Consider the following 9,021-nt stretch of genomic DNA (forward strand, 5'->3'; position numbering starts at 1 on the left):
GAGCGATGCCTCCAGCTTCGTTCTTTTTTCTCAAGATGTCTTTGGCAATTCGAGGTCTTTTGTGCTTCTATACAAATCTGAAGACTTTTTTTGTTCTATTTCTTTAAAAAATGCCAATGGGATTTTGATGGGGATTGCATTAAATCTGTATAATGCTTTAGGTAATATGGTCATTGGAACTATGTTGATTTTTCCAATCCAAGAACACAGAATATCTTTCTATTTCTTTGTATCTTCTTCGATTTCTTTTAATAGGGTCTTGCATTTTTCTTTATATAAGAACTTCACATGTTTTGTGAGATTTATTCCTGGGTATTTTACTTTTTTCGTTGCAATTGCAAAAGGAATTATTTTTTCCACTTCTTTTTCTGACACTTCATTATTAGGGTATAGGGAAGCTATGGATTTTTGAACGTTGATTTTGTATCCAGAGACTTTACAGTATTTGCTTATTGTTTCTAGTGATGTTCTTGTGGAGTCTTTAGGGTTTTCTATATAAAGAATCATGTCATCTGCAAATAGTGACAGTTTGACTGCTTCGTTTCCTATTTGGATGCCTTTTATATCTTTCTCTTGTCTGATTGCACTCGCTAGGCCCTCCAATGTTATATTGAATAAGAGTGGTGATAGTGGACAGCCTTGCCTTGTTCCTGATCTTAGAGGAAAGGTTTTTGGTTTTTCATCATTAAGTATAATGTTAGCTGAGGGTTTGTCATAGATGGCCTTTATTATGTTAAGTTACTTTCCTTCTATACCAATTTTGCTAAGTGATCATAAATGGATGCTGTCAAATGCTTTTTCTGCACCTATTGATATGATCATATGATTCTTATTTTTTAATTTGTTTATGTGGTATATCGCATTAATGTATTTGCTATGTTGAACCATTCCTGGGTCCTCGAGATGAAGCCTACTTGATCGTGGTGTATACGCTTTTTAATATGTTGCTGTATTTTGTTTGCTAGTATCTTATTTAGGATTTTTGCATCTGTGTTCATGAGAGATATTGGTCTGTAGTTTTCTTTTTTTGTGTTATCTTTACCAGGTTTGATATCAGAGTAATATTGGCTTCATAAAATGAGTTGGGAAGTACTGCCTCTTCTTCATTTTTTGGAAGGGTTTGAGGAGAATAGGTATTAAATCTTTTTGTTTTGTGAATTCACTGGTGAAGCCATCTGGTCCTAGACTTTTACTTTTTGGTAGGTTTTTGATGATAGTTTCAATTTCCATACTGCCAATTGGTCTATTTAGATATTCCAGATCTTCTTGATTCAGTCTAGGAAGGTTGTATTTTTTTAAGTACTGGTCCATATTTCTAGGTTATTATATTTGGTGTTATATACTTTTTTATAGTATTCTTGTATGAATCTTTGTATTTCTGTGGTGTCTGTCATAATTTCCCATCTTTCACTCCTAATTTTGTTTATTTGTGTTCTTTTCTTTTTCTTTAGTGAGTCTAGCCAGGGGTTTGTCAATTTTATTAACCTCAAAGAACCAGCTCTTCGTTGCATTTATTATTATTATTTTTTTGTTTTCAAGTTCATTTATTTCTGCTCTAATTTTGATTATTTCTTTTCTTCTACTGACTTTAGGCTTCATTTGTTCTTCCTTTTCTAGTTTTTTTAAGATGAAGCATTGGGTAGTTTATTTGGGGTTGTTCTTATTTTTGGAAGTAGGCCTGTAATGATATAATCTTTCCTTTAATGACTGCTTTTGCCATGTCTCAAAAGTTTGAAATGTTGAACTATCATTATCATTTGTATCTATGTATCTCTTGATCTCTCTTTTTATTTCTTCCCTGATCCAGTTATTCTTCAGTAGCATGTTGTTTAATCTCCATAAATTTGTGGTTCTTTCTGATTTCTTTTTGCAGTCGATCTCTAGTTTCAGAGCATTATGATAAGAGAATATGGTTGGTATGATTTCAACTCTCTTATATTTCTTGATGCTATCTCTGTGTCCCAGTATTTGGTCAGTCCTTGAGAATGTTCTTCTAACATTTCTTGTAATACTGGTTTGGTGTTGATGAACTCCTATAGCTTTTTCTTTTTCTTTTTCTTTTTTATGTCTACAACACCTGGTCTTCCTAGGTGGTCTCCCATCCAAGTACTAACCAGACCCAAACCTGCTTAGCTTCTGAGATCAGACGGGATTGGGCTTGTTCAGGGTGGTATGGCTGTAGTATCTGCTAGCTTTTTCTTGTCTAGGAAGCTCTTTTTCTGTCCTTCAATTCTAAATGATAGCTTTCCTTGGTTGTAGATCCTTGTTTTTCATCACTTTGAATATTTCTTGCCAATCCCTTCTAGCCTGCAAAGGTTCTGTTGAGAAATCAGGAGACAGTCATATGGGAGCTCCCTCATTGTTAACTGCTTTTCCTTTGCTGCTTTTAAGATTCTCTCTTCACCCTTAACTTTTGGCATTTTAATTATGATGTGCCTTGGTGTGGGCCTGTTTGGGTTCATCGTGTTTGGGACTCTCGGCACTTCTTGGGCTTGCATGTCTTTTTCCAACAGACTGGTGAAGTTTTCTGTCATTATGTCTTTGAAGAGGTTTCAATTTCTTGCTCTCTCTCTTCTTCTTTTAGTACTTTGAGGAGGCAAATGTTGATACACTTGATGTTGTCCAGAGGCTTCTTTAACTATCCTCATAGTTTTGGATTCTTTTTTCTTGTTACAGTTCTGATTGGGTGTTTTCTGTTACCTTACCTTCCAATTGCTGATTTGATTCTCTTTTTCATCTAATCTACTGTTGATTCCTTCTAATGTATTCTTTATTTCAATTATTGCCTTCTTCATTTCTGACTTTTTGTGTGTGTTTTCTACTTCTTAAAATTAAAGTTCTCGCTGGGTTCATTTACTCTTCCTCTAAGTTCACTGAGCATCCTTATAACCGGTGTTTTGAACTCTGCATCTTGTAGATCGTTTGTCTCCATTTTATTTAGTTCTTTTTCTGGAGCTTCATTCTTTCATTTAGGAGATGTTTCTTTGTCTCCTGATTTTGGCTGCATCCAGGTGTTTGTTTCTATCTATTACGTAGGGCTGCAATGTTTCCTGGTAGAGTGGCTTTATGTAGTAGGTGTCCTGTGGGACCCAGTGGCACAGTCTTCCTGGTCACCTGAGCCATAGGTGTGTCCCTTATATGGGTTGTGTGTGCCCTCCTGTTGTAGTTGAGCTTATCTGCATGAGGGTGGGAGTGACTGACCCTCAGGCTGATTCATTGTGATGACTTGGCTGGTGACTATAGTAGAGGAGCTGTAGTGCAGGAATTGACCTTATGGAGTAGGATTCATTTTAGCAAGGCTCTGGTGCCTGCGCTTTGGGTGTGTCATCCTTGGGTGTGGCCCCGGGTGGTGCTCTGGCTCAGGCTGAAGCCAGGAACTAAGTGTGTAGGCCAGTGCCTCCTGGGAGAGGCCCTGCAGCAGGCCAAGTTCAGCCACAGCCTATACCCTGCCTGTGGGCACCTAGCATGAGCAACCAAGCAAACTGCAGATGAATTCCACCTGCACTGCACTTTTGTGGTGCCTTAAGAGGCAGGGACCCATGCCAAGGCCAGCTGCCACTAGTATTGGGCTTGAGGCTGCTTAGCCAGAGGTACAGGGCATGCTGAGGCCAGATGCTGCTTGTTTGGGTTTTGCAAACCTTTAAGAAATTTTAGAAAAGTCCATAGCATGAACCAAGAGAGGCTGTTTACATGGAAAACCCACTGGAAGTGGGTCGGATGGGCCACAAATTGGGTGGGGAGGGATCTCAGGGAATCACCAAGGTGAGGCAAACAGTATTAGCCAGGTTGATGGAGATTCAGATATGGCAGCTGACTGCATCTGCAGGCTGGATAGGTAGAGGGCTCAACAAAGGAAAAATGGCTTCTGCTATCACTTCTCTCTAGGAGAAAGTTGCCCTTTCAGCCCTGTCCTGAAGCCAGACAATTCAGTTCTACCTCATATTTTGCTGGCACCTTTTGAGCTGCTGCCTTAGCACAGGAGCTCAAAGCAAGTGAGTTTGTCAGCAAGTAAGTCAGTGCATGGGCCCTTTAAGAGAAACACCTGGGACTCCCACAGTCCTGTGTCTAAGTCATCCACAATTTATCTGGTTTTCATAGCCAGAAGTTGTGGGGACATCTCTTCTCAGCATTGGAACCCTGGGCTGAGGATCCTGGCGTGGGCCTGGGACCCCTTGCTTCTCCAGGGGGAACGCCACTGCCGAGATATTCCTCTTGATTTTAAACAGCATATGCGGTTGTGATACAAGCTTATTCTGCATTTTCACCCCTCCTACCAGTGGCTTCCTCTGTATATCCTTAGTTGTAGGACTTCTGTTTAACTAGACTTCAGGTGATTCTTAATGATGGCTGTTCTGTAGTTTCGTTGTAATTTTGATGTGGGTGTGAAAGCAGGCGAGCACAGCATTTACCTACTTCTCCATCTTGACTAGAATCCTAATTTAAGTAATTTTTTAAAATTTAATTTTGAGAAGCTGTATTCTCTACAGGCAACTGAAAATGGAAAGTTAAATATATTTTGGAAGCTTCAGTAATGTGTCTGGTAAATTATTGCTGCAAATATATTGCAATTCTTCAACAGGGTCACATTAGGTATTAGAAAATCACCCAAATTCATTAGTTTTACATATTGCTATCCCTTTAATTTAACATTCCTTTTCATGTTTACCAGTCAATTTTAACTGTAAATTTAACATAGTTTTAGGAATTAATTTCTATTATGTTGTTCAAAATATACATGACTTCCAAACAATGAAAAGGCTATAATTTTTCAATATTATAAAACTTTCTTTTAAGGATATCGTTGTATCTAATATGAAAAATAGAAAAACAAGGTAAAAAATGTAAAATATTACACATTTGTTAATTTTGAAATCTAGTTTTGGGTCATAGATGATAGGATCTGTAATTGAAATGAGTGTTCTATTTTTTTTCTAATATATTTTATATTTGAGAAGATTTCAGTGTCAGAGACTGCAATTTATTTCACCTAAATAACATTTAAAAAAAATCACTGCATTTTTCTTCAAAGAATTTCTTAATCCCTTTGATGTTTTCATGGGCATTAGGATAGTAAATTTTTGTTACTGCATGACTTTGCTTATAAAATTACTTTTACTTTAAACATGATCCAAATCAGTACTGAGAGTATAAAGGTGAAAGTAGCTATTTTAAATCTTATAACTTTGGCTTGCATTCTAGAATGTATATCTTTCCTTATATTTTCAACAATTTCAAAGTGTGTTACTCTGAGGTCTGATGGCATTCATCTGCCTTCTCATTGAGATTTAACAATGGTTTCAAATTTATGCTTGGCAAATGTGTTCTTAATACACTCAGTGTCTACTGAAGCAGCAAAATAGCTGTATAGTTCTCAGATATTAACAAAATTCGGTGTTGTCAAAAGTTTGCTGCAATGTTCACTGACATATTTGAAAATGTACAAAACAGGGAATATCGAATGCCCTAGAATTTTCTGTGGCCCTGCTATTGCATTCTATTCTATTTTCTTATGTCCTGTCCACTAAAACTGGATAAATTTTATTTTGGTATTAGTCTTTTTAGAATATGCATCAATCCTCATCAGTCACATCATCTGTTGGGTAAAATCTTATGAAATGTTTGAATACAGAATATTTGCATCTTGGAAATCCAGAAATCATTAATTATCTGCTGTACATGGTTCCATATGGGATTTTATCTATAACAAATTTGTAATATTTTACATTTTTTACCTTATTCAAAATGATTTAATTCATCACACCTCTTGCCTGTCTATGCGGTTTTGTGTTTCATTCCCTAAATAATATTTAATGTTTCACATTGATCCTTCTGTTCTGTGTACATGTTCTGTCATAAAGTTGTTATATTTTGTTATATTTAAATTATGGTGGAGAAAATTTCCACCATAATTTTCAAAAAGATTCCTAGATCGCCCTTTGAACATTAGACACTGCTCTACAGAAAAACTGTTTATGTATATTACTCACTCAGGGTGTCTATAACTTTTTTCATTCTCATATAGTTTCTTTCTTGTTGCATGGACAGTTAATTTTTTTTACAAATTAGTTTTTACTTTTAAATACTTAATATTGTTGAAGTTGTCCATTTCACTTTTTTTCATGTTTAGCAAGCACATGTGATAATTGCTGACAGTCTTTGCATCCATCCTCATCCTTCAGTTGACTTTTTAAATAACGAGTTTATAATATAGACAATATACTTTGTTTTGAGATAGATTAAAGTAACAAGGATCTGATGTTCCCTTTTCTCCATTTGGGAAGAATCATTCTATCTACATTATTTTTAGAAGGGTAAAAGTCTCTTCCTTGAGGTGGGTAGTTTCCAACAAGTATCCACATTATATAATGTTTAAACCATATGGCTATGTACTTGGATGAGCGGAAAATATATTTGATTTAATGCATTCCTTTTTTTTTTTTTACAACAAATTCTCTTGCACTTTTTCTTGAAATACATTGGTAAGGGTTGATATGGAGTTAAAGCATTTGATCGCATCCTGTTTGTCAGTGATACAGCTGTGCTATAGTTTGGAGTTGCTTCACTTTATTCCCACATCTTACCTTTTTCAAAGGTTTACTTAATCATCAGAATAATTTTAATCACTTGTGTTTTTGTTTTCTGATTCTGATGATTGAAAAAAAAATTTCCTGCTATCTCAGAAGGAAACAATATAACAGATTAGTATTTTATCTTAGAATTTTTAACTTTTAAAAATAACCTACCTTTGATGAGCCTCTTCAATAACAATCTATTTTTTACTGACAAAAATTTTCATAACAGCAAATTAAACAATTGAAATATTAAAACAGAATATTTGTGGATTATTAATGGGAAATAAAAGGTTTTTTTCTTAGATATTTGTATCTTAATGGAAGTGTAGATGTAAATTAGGAACTCAGTCATACTATTCTGGTATAGTAAACAATCAGTAGGTGACTTAAATTGTAATAGAAAAAGCAAAATTTAGTCAGTGCACTAAATACCAATAGGGGATTTAAAAAAATTTTAAAGATGCTCACAGATCACTATATTAAACAGATTTAATTTAGATGGGTTAGATCAGCAGGTCTTTGATTACTGACTAATTCTCTTTTCATAAGTTAATGAATAATTATATATATTTTACATTCTTGGAATAAGCTCTTTTTCTTCTACCATCAAAAATTATTAATGTATACTGATTTTGCTAAAATTAGACACATCACTCCCATCTCCTGGAAATTTGCCATAATAATTATATAAATTGCCCATCTTTGAAGTGTACAAAAATGTAATATAAACACACAAAAAATCTACAATAGTTAAGATTTCTCTCATGTAAACAGCTCCCTCTTGGATGTTGTGTCTTTGTGCAGTGCACAACTGAACAACTACATTCTGCTCTTACTTACCTTCTTGGTTCAGTCATATGGGTTTTTCTGGATATCTTTCTTGTCTAAAGAGTGACTCTGAGGAGAAACTTGAGTTTTCCTTCTGCTTAATAATAGTTAAGGGAGAAGCCCAGGGAACCATTTCCTTCCAGATTAGTAGCTAGGACATGGGCAGTTTACAGAGAGGAAGTAGTCAGATGCCTCTCTGTACTTGAGTTATCCTATATATTCCCACACATTCTAAAACTACCCCCTCACCAAGGCTTGGTTTCAAAGAGGTGGTGAGGAGGATAAAACCAGAGAACCCAAATGCCCACTTTTTCCTCCTTTTCCATCTCTCTCTTTCTCTTTCTTTCCTGCAATACCATGAGTTCAGAAGGGCAGGGCACTCTCTTATTTCCTCTGCTTCATATCCTGCTTTTTCTAACTGTTAAAACTTAAGGGCTGACAAGGTTCCTTCCCTACCATGAGAGAAGTTCTAGTACTTGCCACTAAGCCTTGAAACGAGAGCTAAAGGAATACAGTGAACTTTTCTAGCCCCTGGCCTAGAAAGGCCCATAGCTGCCTCTCCTGTATAGAGCTGTGATGACAAGGGAAGATATTTGTGGGATGCAGCTTCAGAAGAAAACCACAGAGCATTGAGTAGTGTTCCTCCCGCTTAATGGCTTTGAAGGAGAAATTATGTCCTGTTATTTGGAAAGTGAAAAGCAGACTGATTTCATTTTCTTGATCAAGACCATCTGGATTTTGCATTTAAATTATCATAAGCTTTAAAAGAATTTCTATAACTGGCTACTCTAATTTGCTCACTAGAAAACTGCAAGAACTTAAACCACAGGTGTCCATCAAATCTGGAAACACAGATACTATTATTTTATCATATAGAATCTAATATCAATAAAGCATTTAGTATGTATTCAACTATTGTATTAGTTTCCTATTACTGCTATGAAATGTTACCGAAAACAGTGGCTTAAAACAACACAAATTTATTCTCTTATAGTTCTGGAGGTCAGAAGTCCAAAATGGGTCTTACGGGGCTAAAATCAAGTTCACAGCAGGGCTGCATTTCTTCTGGGGGCTCTCGGGCAGAAGTCATCTTTTGTGTTCTTCAGTTTCTAGAGGTCACCTTCATTACTTGCCTTGTGACCCTTTCCTATATCTTCAGAGTGCACTACTCTAACTTCTGTTTCCATAGTCACATCTACTCTGACTTTGACCCTCCAGCTTCCTTATGACTAGAATCCCTCTGAGGACTTTGGGTCCACCTAGATAATTTGTTAATTCAAGAGAATCTCCCTCTTTCAAGATCCTTAAAGTAATCACATCTGCAAAGTTGCTTTTGCCATGTAAGTTAACATAGTCTCAGGTTCTAGGTGTCAGAACATGGACATCTTTGTGGGGGGCAGTGTTATTTGGTCTATCACACCTTTATTTCCAGACTTAATTGTCACTCTGGTATTTAATAAAATTGGCGCATGTAGGAATTACTAGGCTTGTCAATAGGTGCTAAGCAGGCATTGATATGATGAAATGCTTTGGGCGTCTATCAGATGCTAGTATGGTGGGCATAGAGCCTGACAAACACAAGGAAGAGAACCACCAAATAACAGTCTATAACCCACTCCAG

General features: G+C 36.1%; 1 pseudogene; it reads right to left on the reverse strand.

The window, feature by feature from the left end:
* Positions 1–2,065: 2,065 nt before the first annotated feature.
* LOC111743792 lies at positions 2,066–2,184 on the reverse strand (annotated as a pseudogene).
* Positions 2,185–9,021: the final 6,837 nt, after the last annotated feature.

This window comes from Pteropus vampyrus, unplaced genomic scaffold (assembly GCF_000151845.1).
Source record: "Pteropus vampyrus isolate Shadow unplaced genomic scaffold, Pvam_2.0 Scaffold122, whole genome shotgun sequence".
Taxonomy (NCBI): Eukaryota; Metazoa; Chordata; class Mammalia; order Chiroptera; family Pteropodidae; genus Pteropus; species Pteropus vampyrus.